Source organism: Corvus kubaryi, unplaced genomic scaffold, assembly GCF_017639235.1.
Source record: "Corvus kubaryi isolate FWS band 111438036 unplaced genomic scaffold, C.kubaryi_AGA036_p1.0 37312, whole genome shotgun sequence".
Taxonomy (NCBI): Eukaryota; Metazoa; Chordata; class Aves; order Passeriformes; family Corvidae; genus Corvus; species Corvus kubaryi.
In genome coordinates this window covers 2,426,863-2,437,753 of record NW_024581098.1, presented here as the reverse complement: position 1 = coordinate 2,437,753, position 10,891 = coordinate 2,426,863, and the positions used below count along the sequence as shown (strand labels likewise).

The following is a 10,891-nucleotide window of genomic DNA, read 5'->3' as shown; positions in this document are numbered from 1 at the left end:
GGAAAAAAGGAGGCATATCAGGAGGGAAATTATTTACTGGAGTGTCTGAGTGCCCAAGTAAACTGATCTGGGCCTGACTTTACAAATAATATTATAATACAGGAGGCTTTTACTGTAACTATTGAGCAATGCTCTCTTTGTTCATGATAAAGGAAGATACTTCAAAGTTTAGAGAAAGTTTTCATCCTAAAATGCATGAACTCAAACACTCAATATGAGCTAACGAAGAAAGCTCGTTTCCCTAATGTTCTAACTGAACAGGTTTTCTGTTTCATGCAAAGAATAATATTATATTAACAAATATGGTGCAGAGCCTATGCACACAGACATTTTCCTCATTGCAAAGCAATGAAGTGGACAAGTGAAAGCCCGTGCTCTCTGGAAATGCCAAGGAGGAGCATGGGCAATACAGTAAAGCTGAGCAATTGTAAGATTTCGGTTCACTGGAGCAGGAGACGATACTAATAGCCTGTGCTGTGAGAGATAGTGCCTGCACTCCTCTCAGACTCCCTGGTCTAATAGAACACGATGAATCCAAGTACGGAACCTGCTGGCAGGAATCTCAGTGTCTCAACAAAGCGTTACGAGGCTCTGTCATGCCAAGTGACAGAAAAACACAGGCTTAGTACTTCTGTGTCTTAGCTCATCATATTTCCTGTTTGAAATCTGAATTTCTTTTTCTTTTTATTACTTGACTAGTTGACACTGTATATGAAACAACATATGTTGACAAGCACATATGCTTGTAGATATTTAATGATCAAATAAGCTATTTCCAGCTATTTCCTTAGCTTATCCTGTCTTGTAGAGTGACTGCAGTTCCCATGTTGCATTCTTGGTGATGAACGTGACAAAAATGTTTTACAGGCAGGAAACTGGCAAGTCAACTTTCTGATTAGTGTTTAAGAAGTTTTCTTTTATATGAAGTTTTCACACAATAACATCAGTGGGGTTTTTTTTGGTTGGTGTTTCTTTCTTACTTTGTATTTTTGTAAATTTAAAATTATTTTACATAAAATGCTAGATAAAATTTTGGATATGTTAAGTGAGGTTTCATGGAGGACTCCTGGGTTGTTGCTTTTTGATGGGCCTTAAATAACTTCATGCTTGAATAGTTGAAATTCTGCCTAAATGAGGGGAATGTTAAAGTTCCACTGAAGTGGAACTGATAGCTACTATTATCCTACTACACTTTGAGAAAATCCAGCTCTACAGTGTTCAGCAGAACGGGCAAACAATTTTATCTTCTAATTTTTCATCCATGCATATTACATAACACTGTAATTGTTGTATTTTTATTATCTTGAAAAGATGAAGACCTCAGTTGACAATGACAGCAGTTGATATGTCAAAGCTTGCCAAACAAAACACAGATATTTTGAAATTTCTTCTAGAACATCAGCCTTATCCTTCTGCTATGTATTTTAATGACATTGAGGGTTTCTTGAAGCTCTTAATGCAGCTCCGTGGTGGTTCCTTTAATCTCTTCCAGGTTCATCTTCAAACATAGAAGCCCACAAGTCTACCTGGTCACAATGAGACAATGCAAAGTATGCACAAATGATATTAAATCTAACCATAAAACAATTCTATTGCTTTCGATAAAACCAGCTGTTGGGTAATATTTCCTGTGACATGATAAACTAATGTAATCTAGGGGACATTTTTATTTTGTAATAAAATGTCAAGAAAGAATTTAAGAGCATACCAAGAAAGAACTTTTGATACATTACTAGTTAATGCATAAAACACACAACCTTTTTAAAATTAAAACAGTATATTTTTAAAGTTATAATTTAGAAGTGGTAGAACACTTAGAAAAAAAACACAGTTCAAGAACAAATGTTTTTTATTACCCTTTTTGTATCAAAATTTCACTTTTGTGCTTTGACTTTTTGCCTTTTTCTGTCATGTCCACTGAAGCCAACATGTCTTAACTGGAATTGGATATATATGAATAAAATATCGGCCTACCTTTGAACACAGCTTTATCCTGAGTTGTCCTTTGAAGGAAATAAGGTGAGTTTAATAACATTCTGTCCTCACATATCCCAGAAGTATACAATTTTTTCTGTAAATAATTTAATCAGTAATAGTGAAATTAAAGGAATTAAATAGATCACTTGAAGATAAGCATATATAGAGATGCTTACTTAGAGACTGTCTGGATTTCTGCCTGTGGTTACTGTAATTTTATCTTCTCTTTCATTTTTCTCTCTCTCCACTTTTCTCACCTGGAAATTGGAATATGAAGATATTGCATCCCATACATCAAGATACCATAGGATGAATTGTATTGAAACTATTCATTAGTATAAAGCCAGAACTTTTCCATAGCAGGCGATATTATGAAAAATCTGCCAATACACTTTGCAATGTTTCATTAAGAAGCCAAAATATTCAACTGAATTGTGTTCTCCCATTTGAGTATCTTCAATTGCATTTGCCATTCAGACTGCTCTGGAAGCTATAACATCTAAGGTGGACAAGTGTCAGAAGTATTATCTTCCTTACTCACTGTAGATGATGTGTGATTTTTTAATAGAGAAAGAAAAGGAGCCATAAAAGAACCTAAAAAAAAAATTTCAACATCAGCATCCATAATTTTTCCTTAAGAACAATGTGTTCTTAAGTGTTTATGTGTGTTAAGTGTTTATGTTCATTTATTTATCTAGTTGCTTTCAAAAGACAACCCATGCTTCAAGTCACAAAAGAAGAGTTTCCAAGCCTTTTTGTAATAGAAGAATGGCAAAACAACTTTGTAACAGGCAAGACTGAATTTATAAAATGCCTCTCTTCTTCCCTGGTTATTTTTGTCTTGGTTGAACACTGACTTAAAATAAATTCTCCAATCATTGTATAAAAGTTCATGTTATCTCTTGAATAATTCAATCAATATATTCCACTAGCTATAAAATTAGTCAATCAGCAAAATATTTGTCAGCAAAGTCATAAAGTATCTTTATTGTAATTCTTAAGTGATATGCAAAAAATTTTCTTCCACTTTAAATGTTGGTATGCAGATGAAAGGAGCCTTCAATATAAAATTTTTAAAAAAAGAATGTATGTGCTTGATGAGTGAACAGTTCCTTTTTAACCATAAAATTGCTCAGGGTGCTGATGTTTCTCTGTTCTAATGCAATCAATTTGAATGAAAACAATTTATTCTATTAAAAAAGAACTCTATGTAAAACTTGCTAACCTGCAGAAATGCATTTAGCTGGTACAAACTATGCTGTAAATCTTTATCCAAACTTTTGAACAGTAGTTCAATTAGAGTTCACTGTAAGTCAAAAACTATTATAAATATGGGTTAGGATAAGGACTGAAAACCAGTAGTAAAATACAGAATTTTACCTGTTGTAAAACACAGAAATTATATGATGGCTTTACAAATAAGAATAAGAATGTGATTAGATGTTTGTTTTCCTCACCCATAGACCCAGTAGGTGAGATTTCCTCTTCAGAGAATTTTACAAGTGTGTAAAGTCCTGTATATACATGGGTTTATGGTCTTTCATATATGAATGCTAGTGAATATTTATGAGAGTCAGCAGAATCTTCACACTGTATATGCTTTCACATTAGGCGCAAAAAAGTCTTGCTTTTGCTACAGCAAGACCTGAATCAAGACCCAAGTTTTCTTTAGGCAGTTGTCCATAGCTGGTACTTGATCCAGACTTAGCTTACTGTTCCACGTGCCAGTACAAGGTTCCTGTGCATCTCCTAAGTTAGTGCATGTTTTTGTGAGCCCTATGCCTGTGCCTGCATATCTATCTATAAAGACAAGGGCACTTTATTTGATCCCAACATTGAGCCTTCTCTTCCTTAGGAAAGTACTGTAGATGTATATACACATACTATTTTCCTGAGGTCAAGAAATATTTTATTTCACTTGGGCACAATACAACATTAAAAATTGGATTTTGTAAAAAAGGCAGGATAGAAATTATTCATGTTTCTATGAAAATAGATACTTCTGACTAATAAAGCCAGAAGGAACTCTGAACTGCTTCATACTCTCTCTTCATGGTTCATTGCTTTTCTTATAAACCAAGAATAATGATTTCCTACCTTGCTCTTCGTAAGAGCCTCACAGAGCTGAATGCCTGGAATACTGTACCACACCAGGCACTGTGGTGATAAGGTCCATGTACTGGACCTTTCTCTCAACTCAAGATTACCGATTCCAGATTCATAGCCCTTGTTTACTTTGCAGGGAGGCTTACCTGCTGCAGTAAACCTTGAAATCCCAGTCTGTTAATCATTCACTCAAAGGATGCATTCTAATGATCCCGCTCAGCCTGAATTATTCCTCGTGCAACATTCAGGTGAGTGAGCTGGGCAGGATACAGCATGCCAGACTAATTCCTGCAGGGTGAGCATAGCCAAGCAGTCCTAGAAGGAAGAGGACAAGCTCATACTCAGCCCTGCAATGGAAGCACAGAAAGGCAGGCATGTTATAGATCCAGATAAACCTTAACTTGTCCACTTTAATGTCACCAGTGATCTCGTCAGCAATTCTCTCCCCAGTTACTCTGCAGTCCAACTGAATGTGCCTGTAAACAGAAAATAACAACTTGTGGAACTGATGTGTGTTTGTCACCAGCTCTGCTCGTGCATTTCAAAAGCCTTGTCTGACCAGTGCTGACATATGGAGCTGCTCAGGGATGAATCATGAAGGAAACATATGGATAAAGCATTTATGGCATTAAGATTCTTACTGAAGCAGAAGGTGGCCTGTGTGGGCCCATAGGGATGATTCATAGAGTCACCCCTATGTTTTCTTGAGGGTGAAAGGAAACTTCATTCCACTTAATGTCGTATTTGCAAACTCACCACCGCTTTTATATCCATTTAAAAAGTTCATGATAAGATTGCTTGGAGAAAAGCAGCATGACTTGGTAATTAAGGTGCAGGATTAGCTTGTTTAGCTGATGGCATTCCTTCAAACAGCACTGATCAAACTTCCCATCTTTCCAGATGCAGAGCTACCAAAGCAATTTTATGCACAGCAAGGGTACAGATTTATGTACCTTCCCTGGGCTGTATTCCTATTACTGAAGTCATCCAGTCTCTGCCTGTTCAGTTTTTCAAATAAGCCTGCTCAATATATGGCATTTAAAATAAAAAAAAGTATGCAGTAAATTTGACTGGAAAACAAGTTTGGGATTCTGCCTTCCACTAAAGATGTTGAAATCTGCAAAGTTAAGCCAAAGAAAACTGTCACAATTAAGGCCAGTGCTTTTTAAAAGAGGAAGCAATCTACAAAGCCCACTTGCTCCTGCTGTAGTGGAAGTGGCTGAAATAAGGAAAGGGCAGTAATAAGTACACTTTCTGCACTTCTGGTCCTCCCATCGACTCCCCGCTTTCCTGCTACTGGGGGACGAAATGCCAGGACATGTGAGAGTGGTTTACAAGTGGCTCTGAATTGTTATTTCTGAGGCAAACTAAGCAGCTTTTGACAAGGCACCTATTGGCATCTGGAATTTTTGTAGCAAGAATGCTTGAATTCAAAAGCCATTTCCTTTCACCCATGAGGAAAATAATAGCTGGCCATGACAAACTGGTGTAACAGATGTATTATAAATAGGAATACAACACACATGGAGAATTCTTAGCCAGAAATTTCATGAAGATCCTTTTACATTTTTATGTGCATGTAAGTTATATATAGTTCATACTGTATATGAATATGTGCATCTAATTCATATGTACTGCTCCCAATTCAGTCGCATAACACGATGCACATTCATTATGTATGATGTGATAAATACATATCTGTCTCATACCTATGTGGTAATCACAATCATTTTGGTTTAGCTTCCACTTTTCTTTCAGACTCTTTCTTGTTGGTTTCAATTGTTATTTCTTCCAACTAAAATAAATTCTCTGAAAAGTTCAGTGATCAATAAAGTAGGTAAAAATTCAGAATCATTTTTAGTTAATTCGTTTTTCTGACCAAAAAAAAAAAAGGAAAAAAGACTTTTTTTACAATTCATTGACTTCAAAATATTCTTGGCAGTATTTGGTTTTAGTGTTATAAGTTTGAGGGTTTGGCTTTTCTTTTTGGGGATAGTCTTTTTCTTTTTTTTATAAGTAACTTAAACTTCCCAGTGTGTTATTTTAGCTTGTATGCAACAAATTGTTCATCTCAGTTTTTTCCAATTCCTCAAATATCCTCTTTTTTTTTTTTTTTTGAGCACAGTTTCCAAAGCATTAGTCCCAGCCATGAAATAAGACCCACATATGGATGGGAACTGTTAAATTCTCTTCAACGATCTTTCAGTCCTAGCCCTTTCAGGGAGAAAAAATAGGCAACAATGCAAAAATTCTTATGTCACATAGACATGGACTAGTATGAATTGTGAACATACAGTTTAATTATTTTGGAGGTGTGATTGTGGGTTTAGCTATATCAAGGGTATATTAATTTCCCTTTTTCTTTTTAACAGAGAACATAAAATGGCACTCACAAGCAAAGAAAAGAGAAAAAAGTCCCCTGTCTCAGCTCTATCATCTCTTTTCACAGACCTCTAAGCATCAGCCACCTTGAACTTGGACACTGAAGCCATTGAAGAGCCATAGCCATCAGGACTATCAGCTCCACCATATTGTTTACTCACAGCTAATTTAGGATAAGCTTGTTTAAAACTATCTTTGAATAAATATAGAAATAATTAATAATGGGTTAGAACTAAATGTTAGCAATGTGTATTGCCAATGAATGTCAATTCAGTATTGTTTCCAAGTTTGAAACGGGCCGAAGTTTTCAGTCTTTTAAACATTGCTATCACAGTGATATCTAATTCTCTTAACATAGATGTCTATATTTGCATATCCATACATATATATGTGTAGTCACTTGCAATAAATTGAAGACAACTGTGATTATGAATCATGTTAGTAAACAATGCAAAAAACACAGGGTGTCTTAGATTGAGCTTAAAATTCTACAAATGGTGTAGCTTCTGGTTAACACATGCAAAATGTGCAGGTCTGCTTGGGTAAGGCTGCACAGATAAACTGCAGTAATGGTGCGTTTTCCAAGGCATTATGCCTCCAGACTCTGACAGATCAAAGGAATACTGATGCAATACAAATCTTTGTACACCAACAGAAATGTTACAAATAAGCAACATGATTTAAATATAACTTGTGTTTTTGATTTGCCTGAATAAGATATTGGACTGGGAAATCTAAAAAAAGGCAAACCCGACAGAAATATACTGAAACATGTCTTCTTTTGAAAAAAACAGGCTTGTTCTTTAGTTAGGTCCATTCTTCTGAACAGACAACTAATAAATACCTATGAAGTATAGAAAATAATCTTATCGTGGAATAAAAGCAGCCGTTTATAATTTAAATAATATTCTTTCCCAACAGATAGCTTTCTAATGATTATATTTGCTTTGGTTTTGTACCTTTTGTTTCAGAAACAAGGTGAATATGAACTAATAGGGGTCTCCTTGGAAAACAGCTGCTTCTTCTGTTCTTATATGTTGTTTAATTTACTTTGATCATAAAATGTTCTCTGTAGTGTATTATATATTTTTTTCTAACAGTTAATCTCATGGCGGGCCATTTTTAAATGTTACTGAACACTCTAAGCAGTAGTATAGAAAAAAATTAACTTTGCAAATATCTAGGAAAATGCAGCCCAGCTTTAATGATCTGTAACTTTTTCTCTAAAAAAATAAGTGGCAATCACCTAATGATAGAATTAAGAAAAGGTTGTTTGCAAAAAACAAAATAAAAGAATGAAACAATGCTTAACATTTTAAAAAATAAATCTATTAATATAGTCAATAATTCTCTTACACAAAATTTTAGTCAAGTATAGTTTAGAAAAAGGGAAAATTTTGCTGTTGATTGAAAACAGACCGTTCAAAGCTCTTAATATATAATTAACCAATTTACATGATTTACATAGAAAATGTTCTTGTATAAAATCAATGTGATTTTGCCCACACAATTATGGTATTCATTCTGAGATTACAGCAACTAACTAGTTATCCAATAATTCAAATTAAGTCACTGAGCTAGAGATGTTGGCACAAACTACTCCTATATCTCATTTATTTTTTCACTCTAAATTAAGAGAGAAACTTGCTTTAACTCCAGAAATGAGAGATCAAAAAAGTCTCAGTAGTAGGGTCAAAGAAGTCTCTGAGTCGTGAATTGCACAAGGTGTTCTTGTGTTTTTCCCTATGTATCCATCCTTGACCAATGCTGCAGTTATGACAGGGACAGTTGAGTCTCTGTTCTGAGTCTTCTTTTCTGCTTTTGTTCGACAGCTATCTTATGACTTGCATAAAAATAGTCTTATGTTTTTGTGGGATTTAGTACCTTCTACTAAAGAAACATTTACTACATGTTGTTTGGGGTTTTTTATTGCTCAGTATGAACATTCACTTGAAAAATTTAGATCATTGTTGTGCAAGTGTTTGCAAACCCATAAAAGCAGTCACAGTTTGAGGATTATTTCCAAAAAAGTGAAAAGAAACAAACAAACAAAAGATACAAGTAGAGGTTATTTTATGACTGGCAAGGTATTCACTTTAAAAAATGTCATCATATTGATAAGAATATGTTTCCTCGGAGTCTGTTACGCTTTTCCACAATATGAATGGTCTCGTCAGAACATGAAGCATATGCAGTTTTGTCAAAATGTTATAGGCTAGCCACATGAGCTTGACTTGTTTATGAAATCCAAGTCTTAATTTACTTCTCTATAGATAAAAACAATAAAAACTGTCAAAAATATGTTTATTTTGTGAGATAGTATCACTTTTGTGAAAGAAAATACAAGAATACAGTTTGCCTTCCAGAAGGTCAACAATAATTGCAATTCTAAACCATGCTGTTCTGATGCTCTTCTGCAATTATAAATGAAAATTTATATTCTCTAAGTGGCAAAATCATAAAAAGTCACTACCTTGCACAACAATAATAAAATAATGGATGAGGTTATAAAACTAGGAGTGCACTAAACATAGTGAATTAATTTTCAGTTTGTTGGCTCTAAAAAAGTCTTTATCTGTCATTAAATATTACATCTGTTTATAAAATAATTTTTAAAAACTAGTATAAAAAGCAGGTTTTTAGAAATATTTTCACTTGGCAGTCTATTAGTCTATTTCACTTCGATTTTCATGTTTAAGATGAAAAGAAAAACAGAACCATAAGGAGCAGTAAACTACTAAAACTAAGTAATCTGAGGGAACATTGCTAGCTAGCCATCAAGAACTGTATATACAGATGCTGTTTGTATGAGTGTATGAACACCTTTTTCATCATTAAATGAGTACTTTTATGTGGAAAGATGCAAGCAAACTACCTGGTGTTACTTCTATTCTCTCTCCAGCTGCTTGCTATATTGAACAATGGGAGTGACAGAGACACACACTGAACAATATAATTAGTCTCCTACTATCTTCATGTTTAAAGTAATATTCCTTTCTTTTTCAGCCTGTTACAACTGAAGAGACAAATGATCTAAGTCATCATGCTTTATCTCAGATTATTTGAAATTGTGTGTTTTCTGAATTCAGTGTTTTCTGAGATATGGTACTCAAGTTAACCAGCTTACTTTATAAGCAAATACAGTGGCTAAACAGAAGGCTCCTTATTAGTGTTTTGCAATATTGCTTTACAGTTTGTTGGGAGTATATGACAACACTCAGCTCACTCCAGAATACACTTGAAAACTCACAGAGCTTGGTGTTATAATGGACTGCTGTTTTGATTGTGCATATTTTTCACTCAGTGGTACTAATACTGAAATTTGAGTTCTGATTGATTTTTTAAGGATGGTTGACTGATTTTTGGCAATGCAATTGAGCAAAACAGATTGTGTGAATTGGCTAAAGTGGACTTGAAAAGAAACTGGCTGCTAATCTCTTTTTCATATTTTTACCTGTATTCATTGTTCATATCATTATTTTTTCCTGTGCATATTAAGGAAATTCCATTCATATAATTAAACACTCTGATTCTACTGTGATAAATGCCAAGCTTTAAACATTTTAGCCTTGTATAGATGAAAGATGAATGAAAAGTGTAGCATTGTCAACTGTTCATATCCTGCTTTAACTTATCAGCTCAGAGTGCATATCATAAAATCTTTTGGAATTAAAAGCCTAATATTTCACTGCTACTTAGTGTAACAAGCTGTTATTTTATATAGGTGGCAGTACACCCCAATGCCATAAATGGTGAGCAATAATAAAAAGATAATAACTTCTTTGAAAGGTTTATTGTCTAAACACAAATTTTAGAGTGGCAGAATTCTGACTGATATACAGGTGCCTCCTTCCAGTCTCCTGGCTGCCCCAGAAGAGCATAACCACCAGAACCCTCAAACAGACTTTCTCCTGTGTAAGTTCTTCCTTTCTGTCATTTGAGCCATGCATTCCTAGTTCCCAGGGATGAGGTATGATTTGAACTAGAGGTTCAGAAAGATAGGATGAGTCTGTAGGCCTGGGAGAGTGTCTGAGCTCTAGAGCTCTTATTATTGAGATCCTGTATGTTGGGAGGAAGGTAGAACTTGGAGTTTGTGCTCCTTCTTAATGCAGAGACACATATATCATCAAGTGTAATTGGGAAAAAAATACAGTTCTGTTTTTCTTACTTCAAAAAAACATGGTCCTGAAACCCTAAAATAGCAGTCAGAAGTCCCAGATGGTAAATTAGAAGCAAAAGTGTCACCTAAGTCTTCGTTACAATGCTCAAAAATCCACAACTTTGGGCTGCTCAACAGATCAATCCACTACTGTTAGGACAGATTTACTTCACTAGTCAGGTTTCCTCTGCTACTGTACTCTCTGGAAAAGCACATTTCTCAGTTTTCCCTTTTATTTACTGTCAGGTTTTATTCTGTTTTGAGGAT

The 10,891-nt window shown here is 34.7% G+C and overlaps 1 long non-coding RNA gene across 1 annotated transcript; it reads left to right on the top strand.

Moving 5' to 3' along the window:
- Positions 1 to 1,935: 1,935 nt before the first annotated feature.
- Positions 1,936 to 10,148, top strand: LOC121665125. The gene is made up of 3 exons (XR_006016235.1): positions 1,936 to 2,019; positions 4,220 to 4,331; positions 6,456 to 10,148. It is a non-coding gene; the product is annotated as an uncharacterized LOC121665125 (long non-coding RNA).
- Positions 10,149 to 10,891: the final 743 nt, after the last annotated feature.